The sequence below is a fragment of the Danio rerio genome, chromosome 8 (assembly GCF_052040795.2).
Source record: "Danio rerio strain M-AB ecotype USA chromosome 8, GRCz13ab, whole genome shotgun sequence".
Taxonomy (NCBI): Eukaryota; Metazoa; Chordata; class Actinopteri; order Cypriniformes; family Danionidae; genus Danio; species Danio rerio.
The window spans coordinates 7,397,375-7,415,363 of NC_141028.1; the positions used below are offsets into that span (position 1 = coordinate 7,397,375).

The 17,989-nt window shown below is 34.9% G+C and overlaps 1 protein-coding gene and 1 long non-coding RNA gene across 5 annotated transcripts in view; one reads left to right on the forward strand and one right to left on the reverse strand.

Annotated features, from left to right (window-relative positions):
• The window catches only part of LOC100333709 (leucine-rich repeat transmembrane neuronal protein 4), a 464,907-nt gene that overhangs the window by 83,551 nt on the left and 363,367 nt on the right, over positions 1-17,989 (reverse strand). The gene's annotated exons all lie outside the window — the stretch shown is intronic.
• On the forward strand, positions 102-9,260 carry LOC147842542 (uncharacterized). Its single transcript, XR_015497498.1, has 3 exons — positions 102-3,175; positions 3,258-6,468; positions 6,515-9,260. It is a non-coding gene; the product is annotated as an uncharacterized LOC147842542 (long non-coding RNA).

Here is a 17,989-nt window from a genome sequence, read left to right on the forward strand (position 1 = left end):
GTGTACACTGTGGGAAAGATGACTTTTTGGAAGCTTGATGATTACTGCGAGTATGTTTGAAAATACTATTTAGGTTTGGTTAGTTCTCTACTTTTTTTTTTCTCTGAATGTGTACTATGCTACATCTGACAGATCACAGTGATTGGGGTTTTCCTTCTTTTCTCCTTGATTCCTTTTAAATCTTATTCAACAAAAAATATTATTTCTTGATTTTTATTTCTTGATTTCTTATACTTTTATTTTATGTTACAGAATGCACTTTGAATTAACATTCATGTATTCATGTTCCTTTGGCTTAAGGCTCCAACACACAGGGACAATTTTCGTTTGCTAACACACTTATAACACAGAAGAAGAGGATGAGAGGAAGTTCAAATGCTTGTTGTTACGCCTCATTCACATGTGGCGTCAGCGTCAGCGCTTCCCATTCACTGTCATGCATTGCCGAACTGCATTGTGAATCCATCGGCGCCGCTTCAGAGGCGTTGCTTGCTACAGAAGTTGGGACTAGCTCAACTTTTCAAGCGCAGACGGAAGCGTCAGCCAATCAGATCGCTGTATGCAAATACACCTGCTAGACAGTGGCCTATTGCTGACTGAATTTCATTGGCTGAGGCTGCTATGACGATCGCTTTAGCCCCAACTTCAGACACGCCTTCAGTCAAGCGTTGACGCTGAAGCCCTGTGTGAATGGGGCATTAAAGGGCCATGACACCCCCCACCTTCGGTTAAAGTCTACTTCAGAGTTTTTTCAAAAGATGCATGATTAATGGGCGTGGAGATCCGTGAGCATCAGGCAGGAGTGGGCGTGGCCAGCAGGGGAGAGAACAACTGCTGTTGACAGTTAGCTCACAAAATGAGACACAAACCGTGAGGAGACGAATGAGTTTATAGTTCACAGAGTTAAAATGCAAAGAAATAAACAGTAATTTAATGCCCTGCTACATTTGTTATTCATAATTTCATATACACATAACCACAATTTATATCATTATAAAGATAAGTGTGTTCATGTAAACATTATAAATGAGGATTCTCCCTCGATCCCCAGGTCTAATAAAGATCTGAATGCAGACTCAGTGCAGCAGGTTCCTGACCTGCCTATTTTAACCATTAGCCCTGCTGGTAATCTGGAGGATTTAGGCAAACACAGCAGCACAGTGATGTGTCTGAATGTGAACAAACTCCTAATAAAAGTCAACATCCGCCATTCTTCAATTCTCGTACTGCTCTCCCGACAAAAATGCTTGCAGCACACACACAGCTTTGCTGTATGATCGGCCCTGACAAGATCGCGGTGAAAAAAACATACAACAAACAAACACATACGAGCCTTCATGAACGGCTACTGCGTGCCGTGGGTCCGTGACACCGTGTCTCATAGCTTGCTTGAAACTGGCAGGTCTGTCTTGCCTTAGGAAAGCACGTGCTCTCATGAATAATTAAGCAGCCGGCTCTTCTCATAAGATAAGAAAACTCCGTTATGAATAATAATGAGAAACCGACGCGTCATCATTGCACTTGCAGTACTGCGCTACGTCGCCGATTTTGATCCCGCCCCAAAAATCATTTTAAACCCGGAAGCTGAAATTAGCTGACAAAAGCTCAAAATTATCCAGTTTTCCCCACAATTACAGCTGACAGGTGCTAACAATGTCTTAACTGATTCTCAACACACACAAATCTGTTAATATAAAAAAAAAGTTCTCCAGGGTGTCCTGAACCTTTAAAGTTAATGGTGACTCGAACAAGCATGGATGGTTAAAGCAACAGCTTCAGGTTTAGCGAAGAAAAAATGATTAGTGTTCACAAGAGCAATGAGCAGCTTGTGCGCCTCCAAGTGCTGTTTAGTGTAACTTCAGCACAGCAACTCGAACTCGTGCACGAACAAAAGTGCCGATCTGATTGGTGGACAAGGTTTTGCGGTGACACGTCAAGACAAAAAAAAAAAAACGAGCATGAGGTGTTTTTTTTTGTTTGTTTTTTTTTAAAATGATGATCACATTGACGTCCTTTGTTTAGTCACCAGGCGTTAAATGTTGATAGAAAACGCAAGCAAAAAACGTCTCTGTGAGAACGGGCCTTTAGTCTCAATTTCCGAGGTCACCACAGCGGAATTAACCACCAACTAATCCAGCTGCTTTATGCAGCAGATATCATTCCAGTCGCAACCCAAGACCGGTAAACACCCATACACACTCATTTATTCACACACACACACAATGATCAATTTTGTTTATTCAATTCACCTATAGCGCATGCCTTTGGACTATGGGGGAAACATGGGGGACATTTCAAAATATACAAAGACATGCCAGCTGACCCAGCTGGACTTGAACCAGCAACCTTCTTGCTCCGTGAGGTAACAGTGCCAACCACTGAGCCATTGTTCCATCCCTGAATTAACATAATATAAAAAAAGTATATAAAGTTCCAGTGTGACCTACTACTGATTATGTTTGTGTATCAAATGAATGCTTTACTAGTTAGTTAGTTTATTTATATAGCACATTTTTTGCATCACTGATCGCAGAAAACGTCCAACCTTGAGGCAGAAGACCACACCGGGTGCCACTCCTGTCAACTAAGAACAGAAAACTGAGGATACAATTCACACAGGCTCACCAAAATTTGACAATAGAAGTTTGGAAAAGCGTTGCCGGGTCTGATGAGTCTCGATTTCTGCTGCGACATTCGAATGGTCGGGTCAGAATTTGGCATCAACAACATGATAGCAAGGATCAATCCTGCCTTAAATCAACGGTTCAGGCTGGTGGTGGTGGTGTAATGGTGTGGGGGATATTTTCTTGGCACACTTTGGGCCCATTAGTACCAATTGAGCATCGAGTCAACGCCACAGCCTACCTAAGTATGGTTGCAGACCATGTCGATCCTTTTAAGACCACAGTGTATCCATCTTCTGATGGCTACTTCCAGCATGATAACGCGGCATGTCATAAAGTGTGAGTCATCTCAGACTGGTTTCTTGAACATGACAATGAGTCCACTGTACTTAAATGGCCTCCACAGTCATCAGATCTCAATCCAATAGAGCACCTTTGGGATGTGATGAAACGGAAGATTCGCATCCTGGATGTGCAATCGACAAATCAACTTAAAAAGGCAAAAGGGGGTCCAACCCGGTACTAGTAAAGTGTACCTAATAAAGTGGACAGTGAATATATATATATATATATATATATATATATATATATATATATATATATATATATATATATATATATATATATATACAGTATGCATATATATATATATATATATATCCTTTTTTGAGTCTACGTTAAAATTCAAATGTAGTGTCGACACATTTTTGATAATCACACTGTATTTAACTTTAATATAAATAACTTTTTACTTTAGGTATGTCACTGTATTTTAAAGTCGCATAGTGAAAGTTATTGTATATTTTACAGTAAAGACATACAATACTGAAAATATATATACAGCAAAATTAATGGTGTTGTAAATGTAAATACAGTATATTTTCTGTAATTGATTTACAGTAAATTAGTGGTGAACTGCTCCTAGTGGGTTACTGTACATTCTACAGTGAGTGTACTCAAGTATTATGCGATTTCGGATGTCACATACACACACAACCATAGACCTTCAACTCAGGAGGCAGAGTGCATGACTATGTGTGATGAAAGTGATGAGATGCAGTAACTACTTGTGCTCAGATAAACCAAAACACATCCTACTAGTCCTACCAAATGTAAAGCAAACCCCACAAAAAAGTGGCCTCATTTTCCAGAGACACCAGAAGCCCTTCATAATATTGATGTGTCCGCAAACATCAGCCGACAGGAGATGAAGCAGCCAGATGTCCTTGTGTTATGATATTACCACAGAAGAATGGGCCGCTCGAGTGGATTGTGATATGAGAGTAGGATGGACCGTGTGATATGGATGGATGGGTTGCTGTGGGATTATGCCCAACAAAAAGGCCTGTGTGTGAACAACATCGAGAGCATGACAGAGCTTCTTCAAACACACACATACACAGATAAATGGCCGCATTAGATAATTATGAGCTATGGCATGTGGCAAATGAGTCACGCTTGCATTACGTCCACCTACAAACAAGCAGCATGCATGGAAAGGAGCCATAGATGAGATATCAAGAACGTTCACCCAAGGCAACATGTAATGGATGCTGTTTAAAGAGCCTTGAAGAATATCCCACCTTATTGGACCGCACGATATTGGAAAAAAAAAGATTGCTATATTTTATGTTTATGCAATACACATTTTTATGTAATATTGTATATATTTTTAGCAAATGAATGGAATTATTTGGAAAAAAAAATCAACATTTTTTTCAAGTTACTGGGATAATTTTGTAAAGCTTCTGCAGAAGCCATCATAAACCAAGTACTAGCTATGTTTCCACTCAAAAATGCGAATTAAATTTATGCGAAAAATTGGAATATTGCTTTTTTTTATTTATTTTTATTTTTTTAATATTGCTTAAAAGACGTGTGAATAAAGTAGTGTTTCCCTTCAAAGACTCAAAGAGAACAAAATCGTCACTAGCTGATTATCTGCCATCAGATATCAAATATAGAAATAAAATTTGCTTTGGTAGAAGAAGCTGCGCGAATGTTTTCTTTATTTAATGAATGACTCGTGCCTCAGAAGACAATGCCAACACACAATGAACACAAGGTTGTGTAAAGACATGGAATACCAACACAATCTCACGGTAATTCGTAACTTTTTCATTTAGTGGCTAATTCGTATGAATTCGTACAATCTAATTCATACAATTTAGTACGATTTGCTCATCCCCCAATGACGGTTGGGGTTAGGGGTGGGGTTAGGTGCCACGCCTCCTTTTTAAAATGGTACCATTTCGTACGACTGAACTCGTACGAATTCGTACGAATTAGCCACTAAACTGGCAAAACGTAAAATACTTACGTTTTCTCGTGAAATCAGGCTGGGAATACAGACACTCTTGATGGTTCTGAAGGTAATTATTACATTTAATAATATCAATATTAAAATGGTTAAGGCGTTTTATAATGACCAAAACAACATTTCAGATGTTTTACAATGTGCTTAGCTTGCTGATATGTCCATTCGCATACATTTTTATCATCACATGATCTCCTATAACAAAATCACATGACCTTTTAAATGTGCGTACTGGAATTTGTTTGGTATAAAAGTGTTTCCATCGTAGTTAATCTTACTCAGTTATGCGGATATGTTTTTTTATGCGCATTTTCGAAATGTATGCGTGTTTTGGTGTTCCCATCAACCGTTCTTATGCTTATATCCAAAATTAGTTGGATGGAAGCATAGCTATTGATACATACAGTAGAGTAAAATTGTATGAATCATATTTTAAATATGTAAAATCAATTAATCTTTCTTAAAAGTTACAAACATTATAATTAAGAATGCCCAAATGCTTGAACTGGCTTAAAATGCTAACATTGGCCTTAGGAAATAATGGAAATGCTAAAATTTTTCACTGCAAAATGTAACCATAAATCACCTTTTTAAACTGTCTCCAAGTCCTTCAATGTGACTATTACAAATGCACACATTACGATATCGATGCTAAAATGATATATTGTGCACCCTACTACCGTAATGTCAAAATTACTCAAAATGACAAAAATAAATAAATAAATAAATAAAAATCATGAAAAAATGCTAATTGTTAAATGTCAATTGACTGCCTTAATGTCGAAATTGAAATCCAATATTGGAGTCCAAAAAATACGAAAATTTGTCAATGTTGAATGTCACTTTGATGTCACAAAAAATCATAAAAAATGCTTATCGATTTGATTTCTATTGACTTCCTTGATGTCAAATTACCATCAAACTGACATCTAACAGTGGAGTTTAATACATATGTAAGAAATCAATTACAAGACTGTCCCCGCTGTGACTGGTCCCCAACACCTGGGTTGGTACCCATCCATGAATTAATTGGTACCAGGCTGCACAAGAAATCAATAATTATTTCTGTTTTATTTATTACCTCTGAACAATCTTCTATTTTGAAAAATCTTTGATTTTGAAAAATGACCTCATGGTTACATCTCAGTCACTTGAGCGCCACAATTTAACTCACAAGCCAGCAAAATGATTAAGAATCAGACATTTATGTATATAAGTTTCTTTGCGAAGGGGAAAAGGCCCAGTGAAGAACCCACAAACTGCCAAGGAATGAATCCTCAACCAAACTGTCAACAAATCAGGTCACCATGTCTGTGCAAGATGAAGATCAACTGCTGGAGATCACAAATGATGGAGGCCCAAGGTTATTTTGCGTATCATATCGCGTATTTTCCACACGCAAGTTTGATTTCCAATGGAGATGTGCGGACATATTCATGCTTATCAGGGTGCTTTAGAATGCTGCGAGTGCACCTGACAAGAACTGAACTATCAGCTTTATTATTTGTAAGGAATATACATATTTCGGTAGACTAATGATTTTAGCTAAATGCAGAGCACCCAAACACTGCAGTGATTTAATATTTTTCCATAAATGAAACATGTATCAGAGGCGCAGCAATGTTTGTCATCCTCTGAGAGAACGATTGATGCCTAGCAATCTATGTACACCCACCACCCCAGGCCGTGGTAAAATTGTCAAGCGTTGACCAGTCCATGACCACTGCTGTAATCGACTTTTATTGTGTTTTTTGATGTTAATGTTAGATGTCAATTTGTCATCAGATTGACATCTAGTATCGGCCTCAAAAACTCATAAAAAGCCAAATTCAGCACAGTCCTGTAATGAATACGACTTCGGTACAAACGGGTAATGAAATTTTTAAAATCACGCTTTGCCAACTAACGTTTACATGCTCAGCGCATTCTTAAAAATTCTGATTGGCCACTGTGTTCACAGACTGTAGTCAGATGACCAGGCACATGCAGAGGGAGGCTTTGGGTGCTTTTTTTTCTCCTGTAGAAAAAGTGAAAAATGAAAATGCACCAGCCCTTATCACATAAACCTAAACCCCACAATACCATTTATAATCACCCACCACCTCACCCCATCCAAATGTCATTGTAGGGATTCATTCATTCACTCTTTTTCTTTTCGGCTTAGTCCCTTAATCAATCTGGGGTCGCCACAGATTAATTCGCCCATTGTAGGGATATAATTTCCAAAATTGAAGGTTTTTAGATTAATAAAACTAGCACTGGAGGACATGCTGTATGGAAAGAAACTAGGGTTGTTAAATGTATCGATTTCGGTACAAATCTGTCCCGAAATTTTGGAAAAGCCCAATGAGTAAGGATGGCTGCAGTGAAACTGACGTTTCGACACAGTGTCAAGATCCCGAAACGCAAGTGTTTCGAAACACTGCACCGAAGCATGATCCGAAACACCCAGGTCACGTGACTAAAGTGTTTCGAAACACTTGGTCACGTGACTAAAGCGATTCAAAGCATTGATCATTTCAGAGGCGTTTCAAGACCCGGAGAATCTGCATTTGACTGGCATGATCATTGTTATGAGTCTATCTTGTATGGCCTAGTGGACTGTGCGTGTGTACAATAGTACTGTGTTACAAATTGGTTTTGGGTTCGAATCCCGACTAGTCCAAATACTCCAAAATCATGATTTTATATATTTTAATCATGTTTCTGTTTTATGGTGTAGTCTAGATAGGATACAGCTGCGGATATGCCATCAATTTAGCATCATTTTTGTAACACTGTAAAACAATAATTCATATTTTTACAGTACAGTGATGGGTTTAGGTTTTGGATAGACGTTAATAAAATACAATGGGAAATTTAATTAATAATATAAATAATTATTGTTAACTTCTGGCCACAACTGTATCTGATCTAGCAACAACCCTGTTTTATGAACAAAACAATACAAATTTATTTACAAGGTGTTTATTCGTATGTCAGAGCAATGTTAAAACAAAACGATACAATAACAAAGCATTACCAAGTGGCATTAAAGCATTTTAAAATCACTGTATCAGTCTGGATTTGAACCCATTATTCCCACATGGTGGTCACGAACTCTAACGGCTCGACTAAATCATTTTTTGATTCTAGGCTACAAAGTGGGGTTCCATACCTTAATTTGTTCAACTGTTCTTTGCTGAAGCTGTTTCAGTGAAATACAAATAAAATGATCACTAGGTGTCACCGTAGAGTGGTGTTTCGAAACGTTTCGAAGCTTTGACACATTTGCTTCGATAGTTTCAGTGTTTCACGAAGCCTCGCTTTGCCCACCACTACCATTGAGCGCATTCTTATTTCTCTTAATTCATGTGCAGCTTGTTTACAGAATCACTGTGAAATAAAACCAGACAGCACGATGACATAAAACACCCTGGAGCCAGACTAGAAACTAAACTTGAAACATGAAACTGAACAGATAGAACTAGAAACATGAGCCTCACCAACATCAGGTTTCACAAAACAAAGCTGGACAAGAAACAAAGGAAATGTGAAGGCTATTTATACCAAACAAAAGAGTCCACATGACAAGAACAAACCAATGGAAAACAAGACACATGACTAAATTAACCAATCAGAAACCAGAAAGTAGAAACATGAGCCTCACTAACATCGGGTTACACAAAACAAAGCTGGACAAGAAACAAAGGAAATGTGAAGGCTATTTATACCAAACAAAAGAGACCACATGACAAGAACAAACCAATGGAAAACAAGACACATGACTAAATTAACCAATCAGAAACCAGAAAGTAGAAACATGAGCCTCACTAACATCAGATTACACAAAACAAAGCTGGACAAGAAACAAAGGAAATGTGAAGGCTATTTATACCAAACAAAAGAGACCACATGACAAGAACAAACCAATGGAAAACAAGACACATGACTAAATTAACCAATCAGAAACCAGAAAGTACAAATTAGTATTATTATTAACATTACTGCAAGGCTGCGTCCGAAACCGCATACTTCCATACTATATAGGACGCTAAAATCAGTATGCGAGCCGAGTAGTATGTCCGAATTCATAGAATTTGAAAATCAGTATGCGAGAAGTACCCGGATGACTTACTACTTCCGGCAAGATTCTGGAGTGCGCATCGCATGCATGCTGCGCTATCCCATGATGCCCCGTGAGTGAATTCATGAATGGGAGTAAAGCGACACAATTGACGCAGGTAGGTCACGTGACAATGGCAAAATGGCGGATGTAGTACGTCCGAATTCCATTCATACTTTTCACGTTCATACTGTATAGAACGTACTTTTCTAACGGCCGAGTAGTACGTTTAAATTCAAATGCAGTACCTACTGAGTAGTAGGCGGTTTCGGACTAATTTTAGTTTAATTATTATTATTATTATTATTATTATTATTATTACTGCACTTCCAAATGTACAATTTTATTCCAAATAAAGACTTTTTTTTATATTGGAACAAACAGATGCTCTAAACGTCTTATTAGCTAATCTAAATGACAAAACTGGGTTAGTCTTTGTGCAAAACTGGAAATTACATATCTTTATGGTACAAGCCTGGAAATTTTATTTCATGCCAATGCAGATTTTCTAAGAAAACACAGCTGGATGTAAGTTATTGGTTCCATTACTTGTGGGTGGGATGGTTATTTTATAATAACTGCTTTTATTATTTAATGTTCTTTCAACCCTCAGTGCTTCATACAGAGCGGTTCAAACGACATTACTCGACATTATTATTTGAAAACAGCTCTTGAGAGCAGCAGAACTATAGAAAGTGACAGTGTTCAGGAGGAAGCACAGTGTTACCAGCATACAGTATATGAGATTCTACCTGTTGTTGCTTTTAATTAACCCCCGTGTGCTGTTGGGGATGTTTTCATCCACTTTGGAGTGATTTTAAGTCCTAATTTGGTCATAAGTTCATCTGTGTTTCAGCAAATGGAATGATTTTTGGTGACAAATATTTATTTGATACATATTTTAGGACAATGCTTGGAAGTTTTCAAAAATTCAACAATACATTGTAAAACATAAAAGTTTTACCTCTTTCCAACAGGGAAATACACCAACAATCAAGAATATGGTGTCAAGGCTTCGAAATCAAAATATGTAATTATAATGGAAAACAATGGGGCAAAACATAATAAAAGGGTAGTTGTTTTGAGCAGTACACAAGTGTTAAGAAGGTTTTTCATGATATAAAGTCTAAACATTAAGCATTTATTAAAAGTAAAGAGCAACAATGCATTGATTAGTTATAATGATAGTTTAAAATAACGTTTCTATATTTCTTCCTCTATTAGTGAAAAGAAATTCATGGAGATTTGTATCAAAATAATAAAATCATATAAAATAAACAATAATATTTTAAATTAAAAATAATAATAAAAATTAAAACAAATAAATGTCATGTTTTATTGATAAATAAAAATAACCAAATTTTATTAAATTAAAATAAATGAATGAATACATATAAAAAAACATATAAAAAATGTCTAAATAAATGTTTTATTCATAAATAATATAAAATAATTAAAGAACAACATATTTAAACAAATAAGTGAATAAATAAATCTTAAATGTTTTATTCATAAATAATAAAATAAAACAAACTTATTTAATTTAATTTAATTATTTAAATAAATTTAAAATAAAAACATTTAAATAAATAAACAAATAAATACCTAAATCAATGTTTTATTCATAAATAATAAATTAAAATAAATTAAACATATTTAAATAAATAACATATTATAATAAAATAAATGTCTAAATAAATGTTAAATGTTTTATTCATAAATAGTAAAATAAATACAGAATAAATTAAATTGAATAAAAAACATTTAAATATATTTAATAAATTAATTAATTAATTAATAAATGTTTTATTCATGAAGAAAAATATCAACAAATGCAAAATATTTAAATAAATATAAATAAATAAATGTTAAACGTCTTATTCGTAAATAATAAATTAAAATAAATAACAAATTTACATAAATGTAAAAAATAAATGAACAAATGAATAAATAAATGTCAAATGTCTTATTCATAAATAATAAATTCAATAAAAATAAATAATTAAAAAATAAAATAAATAAATAAATACATAAATAAATAAATTATGAATTTCATTCATAAATGATAAATAATTAATTAAAATAAATAAAAAGATTTAAATAAATCAAAAATGAATGAATAAACAAACAGATAAGTCAAATGTTTTATTTAAAAATAAAATAAAGAATTATATTTAATTTAAAAATATTAAAATAAATTTTAAATAAAAAATACATATTTTATTCACAAATATTTAAATAATAAATAAAAATAAATACAAATAATGTAATTAATAAAAATTAAATAATTAATACATTAATAATAACATGTACATGTTTTATTCATAAAAATAATACAAAATAAAATTTTATTAAATACAATTTTAAAATGTACAATTTACATGTAAAATATTAAAATAAATTAAAATAAATTAAATGAAAAAAATAATAAATAAATTTAATTTTTTTTACTCATAAATATGGATTAAAGCATGTCTACAATACAGTACTGTGGTTTTCCACAACAGCATTTAGTAAAAGCCCAAATGAAGACATAAAACGAGGACAAAATAATATGCTATAAAAGAGCAGAATGTTTCTGTCTCCAGTGATGTTTTCATGTCCTTTCAGATCTGTTCTGTACATCTGCGACACATCATCACTGTAAGTCAAACGTGTCTTTTATATTAATGATGCACAGCGTGTGCAGCGCTTTCACATCAAACACATCTGGTCACCCTCACAGCAGTCAAGATGCTGTTTTACCTGCCGGCACAGCACTGCAGTCAACTGAACACTGCCTGGGGGACGCTCACAGAGGAAACACACCTGACCTCAACACACACACACACAAACTCAAATGCCACACCACACACATCACTCAAACACCATACCACAAACACATACTCATGCACAATACACACCGATCCTAAGCTCGCTGATCCACTAACACCATCCACCGCATATTTTAAACAGCCATGGTCAAAAACACAATCATAAAAAATATAAAATCTCTCTAATCCACAGTAGCCAAAATAATTGGCACCCCTAAAAGTTCTTAACACTGAAATATCCCTAAAATACATTTCCATTCATTCAATTCCATTTAAGGTCCATTACTCCAGCACACCAGGGTGAGTATAAACACAAAAGTGTCCAGCCATGGCTCACTTTTTACAGGAGTAACCCATAAGGAACACAAAGGCCAAAGCCAAATAACAGGGAACTTTCAGAGGACATTCAGTAACATTCCTTAAAAAGTCAAGTGGAAATGTTAGCGTGAAACATTTCTCAAATAAAGATTCTAGAATATTGATGGGTTGTTCTAGAACGACTTGTTCATTTTGAACGAATCTTTTGTATGACTCGAGAATGATGAGTCCTCTTACGGACTGATTCATTAATTCGCGTATGTGCACATTTGTGCAGATAGAGGAGAAGATTACTTCCTTCTATAGTCTTCTATTGGGTTTGAGTCGTTCGCTCATCATGTGAAAGACAGAAGCCAATCATATGCAGTCAGAGACGGAAAAAGATTTGATCCGTTCATCTCTCGAGTCCTCGGTTTGAGTTATCCATTCCGAACGTAAAAGACAGAAGCCAATCATATGCATTTAGAGCAGGAAAACGATTTGATCTGTTCATCTCTTGAGTCCTCGGTTTGACTTGTTCATTCAGAACGTGAAAGATAGAAGCCAATCTTATGCATTTAGCCAGAAAAAGATTTGATCCATTCTTTTATCGAGTCCTTAGTTTGAGTCGTTCATTCCTCACATGAAAGACAGAAGCCAATCATATGCATTTAGAGCAGGAAAACGATTTGATCCGTTCATCTCTCGAATCCTCAGTTTAGATCGTTTATTCCTCACACGAATGACAGAAGTCAATCATACAGTATGCATTTAGAGCCGGAAAAAAGATGTGATCCGTTCATCTCTGGAGTCCTTGGTTTGAGTCGTTATTTCATCACGTGAAAGACAGGAACGACTCAAAAACCGGAAGACTTGAAAGGTGAACTAATCATTTCGACTCAGAATGTGTGCTTTGTTTAAGCTTATATGGGACTGTCAGTGTGACGTGAATGAACCACTAAAATTTGAAGACTTCAATCATAGACTAAAGACCAGGTAAACAGTAAATGATCATTACTATTTCTTATAGTATTCTAGTTATGACTTGTTTGTAGGGTGTAGTTGTAGATGAGTTTGAAAGCAACTCCTAACATTTTAATAATATTTTAGCAAATAGAACAAAAAGATTTGTTCATCTCGCTGAACGAGACTCAAAGGTTTGATTCAGTAAAATGATCCAAACTTCCTGTCACTTTTCTGGAACATTCTTGTCATTTTGATTGAAAAAACGTTCTGAGAACATTATTATGATGAGGCACAATTTTTATGAAACATTAGAAATAAAGTTGTTATAACAAACATAATTAATGCATCTAAAGCAACTGGTCATTCTGAACATTCTAAACCTTCCACAATTAACACTTTTAGAACTTACTGCGGTTATTGTGGACAAGTTCTTAGAACAGTAACTTACTGAGGACGAAATGTTCTAATAATGTCTTAAACAACATTAAAGGATACATATTATGCCCCTTTTTACAAGATGTAAGGGTGCTTTCACATCTGTAGTTTGCTTTATTTGGTCCGGACCAAGGGCAATAAATAATACATTGTAGCATTTTCTGCCGTCTTCGGGTCGTTTTCACACCACACTGCTGGCTTTGGTCCGAACCAGATAAAAAAGAACCAAGTCATTTGACAAAATCCACATCACTCATTGGTCAGATAATGTTGAACATATTACCTAAACTGCTTTTCGATTGGTCAGGATTCACATGTAGGAAAATGACAATGAAACTCCTACAAGTAAAAAAACCGGCAGATACAAAATGTCGCTTTTTACTATGAAGCCCTGCTCATAGTATACTATATAATTTGTATACATCCCTTTAGACAAACTTGACATTTCGAAAATAAAGCACAACTGTGGCTGGAAAACAATGTTTGAACGCATCGCATGTCACTTTAGGAGGAGGCGTGTATTAATTTAGCTAAACTGTGACATGGTCATCTTGCAAAAATATTACCAACGGTCAATCAGGTAATGCTTTTCCTCCTCTCTCTCTCTCTCTCTCTCTCTCTCTCTCTCTCTCTCTCTCTCTGTGTGTGTGTGTGTGTGTGTTTAAAATTGTTAGCAAAGTGATGTCAACAAATATTTTCCTCAACATCCCATAATGCACAGCACATCGGCCTACGACAGCTGGATTTGTCCAAAAAGGCGCAGTACTTTTTGCGGTTGGGTCTGTTTTAGTTCGGATCATATTCTCACCACAAACGAACCGCTCAAGGGTTCGTTTGAAAGTGTACTGAGACCACCTTTTCATATAGGTCTCGGTACGCTTTTTTGGTCCGCTTTTGGTGCGCACTCAAGTACGTTCATTCACACCTGCCCAAACGAACCGCACCAAGAGGGAAAACAAACTCTAGAGCGATTCAACTGAACTAAATAAGGCAGGTGTGAAAGCACCCTCAAATAAGTCTCTAATGTTCCTATGGTGTGTATGTGAAGTTTCAGGTCAAAATACCACACAAATAATGTTTTATAAGTCTTTGAAACTGACCCTTTCGGGCTTTGATCCTAACTGGGACATTCTGGGGATAGTCAATTTAAATTTACATTTTTCAAAAGAGGGTGGAGCTACAAATGTCTATGTGTCAGCATAGTGGCAGATTCAAAAACAAGACTAATGTCATATGCTAATAAGAGAGAGACTGTCACTAATGAATGAGGTTTTCTCCATCTCATTACACGTACAATGAGAAAATGCCAATCAAAGTGTTTCTGCAGACTGTTTTCATCAATTAGTAATTTTTTTTTTACCATTGTAATCTGTTTATATTCACAGACCATTGCCAGACAATTGTGTTTAAACACCTTATATACATGATTTTGGCATAACAGGATCCCTTTAATATAACAGAAGACAAAGATTTTGAATAACATTTTTTATAACAAAAAATACCTAATCTAAATGCTTTGAACGTTCAAAAAATATTCAAGAAATACTGTTTTATAACTTAAAGAGAAGGGCGACATGGTGGCTCAGTGGTTAGCACTGTCACCTCACAGCAAAAAGGTTGCTGGTTTAAGTCTCGGCTGGGCCAGTTGATATTTCTGTGTGGAGTTTATATAAAATAAGATTATGATGTCATTTGAAATAATAAATGTTTTTTTTCTGTGGAGTTTGCATGTTCTCCACAAGTTCGCGTGGGTTTATACGGATGCTCTGGTTTCCTCAACAGTCCAAACCCATGCACTATAGGTGAATTGAATTAATTAAATAGAATGTAGAGTATGTGTGCGGATGTGAGAGTGTATGAGTGTTTCCCACTGGGTTGCAGCTGGAAGGGCATCCTCTGTGTAAAACATATTCTGGATAAGTTGGCGGTTTATTCCGCTGTGGTGACTCCTGATGAATAAAGGGACTAAGCCGAATGAATGAACTTAAAGGGAATGTTTAGGGAACATTTCTAAAACCTAAAACTGTTAGCTGGGTTTCTGTCATTCATCCATCAAAAGAAGTAAAAGCAAAGAGTACAATTCTGAAATTCAGCAAAAGATTGCTGAGCTCCACAAAATATAAAGTGGTTCTAAAAATATATGTAATGATTTGAACTTTTCCATTTCCACCATAAGAGCAATATATAAGGAGCTACAATGAAATAGAGATGTTATGAATCCATAAAGAGAACGTCTGTACAATCTAGATAGTTTGAGTGGTAAAACTCTCTCCAAGGATTACAGCTGGAGAACTGCATAAATTAACCGAGTCAAACACAAATTGTTTGGGACGGCTTGACAGAGAAATTCCTCTGCGCTCCTTCAAAAGAAACTCCAGCAGATTTAGTTGTCAGACACGACTGGACCTACTAATGGGATTGCTCTATAGTCAGATGAAATTCAAAAAAAAAGAGCAACAAAAGAGATGGGATTGTTGCACACAGGAATAAATAGTACCCTGTCTGCACAGTTAAAGACACCTTTAATGTTGTATCTTTCATGTTGCTGGGATATTTTGGTGTCAAATTTCTTAGAGATGTTGTTTAGATAGCATCACAGATTCTATCAAATTTCAACACGTAAAAACAATAAACCTTAACCTATTGTTGCCAGGATAACAAACATTAATAATAGATCTTCCCAATAAACAAAACCAAAACAAATTACATAATTGATACAATAATATGCCACTGAGTACAAAAGTAAGCCCTTCCCAAGGCCAAAACAAGCCATTTGTATTAGTGAAATATATTTTGTTGTTTGATGAGATTCATGCAAATTCTCAATGAATGTTAGTTATTTTGTGCAGTTTTGAATGAAATATTGAACAATGAACAATAACAGCATCATTTATTTATATAGCGCATACTAGAACTTCTATGCTACAGTTTTTCTCAGTCACTTTGGTGCATTTCTCATAACATGATTTACATTTGCATAACAGTTAATGCATACAATAAAAGCTTCATATTTTTTATACAGCCGCGTTTGATTATACAAATAGTGCCAATAATAATGACAATGACCCCAAACAAATAGTAAAATCAACACAAAAATATGTCATTGAGTACTAAAGCAAGGCCTTCCCAATGCCCTGACCTGAACCCTAGTAAAAACGAACAATTTATATTGGTGAAATATATTTTGTCATTTCATAATGGAATTTTAAGCAAATTCTCAACGAAACGTTAGTTATTTTGAGCAGTTTTGAAAGAAATATTAAACAATGAACAATAAAAAATTCATTTACTTACACAGCTGCATTTGTTTATACTAATATTGCCAAAAATAATAACAATAATTTAAAACAAATAGCAAAATTGACACAAAACTCAGTCACTGTGTACAAAAGTAAGGCCTTCCCAAGGCCCTGACCTGAACTCTAATAAAGCTAATCAATTTGTAATGGTGAAATATATTTTGTCTTTTCAAAACTAGATTTCAAGCAAATTCTCCAATAAATATTAGTTGTTTTATAAGTTTTAAAAGAATTAAACAATGAACAATAACAGCATCATTTATTTATATAGCGCATACTAGGACTTCTATGCTACAGTTTTTCTCAGTCACTTTGGTGCATTTCTCACAACATGATTTACATTTGCACAACAGTTAATGCATTCCTCAAAACAATTAGTGCAAACTGCAGAACCTAGTTGATAACCTGCAAAAGCGTTCCACTTGCTCAAAATGGATAGCTCATTCCTCAAAAGCAAGTATTGATGTCAATGAAAGTGTCAGTGTCATCAAGCTGAAAAGTCCTGCCACCATTGCCACTGCCACCAGTGAAAGAAATATTAAACAATGTACAATAAAAGCTTCTTTTTTCATACAGCCGCGTTTGATTATACACATAGAGCCAATAATAATGACAATGACCACAAACAAATAGTAAAATCAACACAAAATATGTCATTGAGTACTAAAGCAAGGCCTTTCCAATGCCCTGACCTAAACCCTATTAAAAACAAACATTTTATATTGGTAAAATATATTTTTCCTTTCATTATGGAATTTTTAAACAAATTCTCAATGAAACGTTAGTTATTTTGTGGAGTTTTGCAAGAAATATTAAACAATGAACAATAACAAATTAATTTTTTTATACAGCTGCGTTTGTTTATACTAATATTGGCAAGAATAATAACAATAATTTAAAACAAATAGCAAAGCTGACACAAAAATCAGTCACTGTGTACAAAAGTAAGGCCTTTCCAAAGCCCTGACCTGAACCCTAACAGATCAATTTGTAATGGTGAAATATATTTATTATTTTCAAAATGAGATTTTCAAGCAAATTCCCAATTACATATTAGTTGTTTTATAAGTTTAAAATAATTTAAAAAATAACAATAACAGCTTCTTTTATTTTCGCAGCCGCATTTGATTATA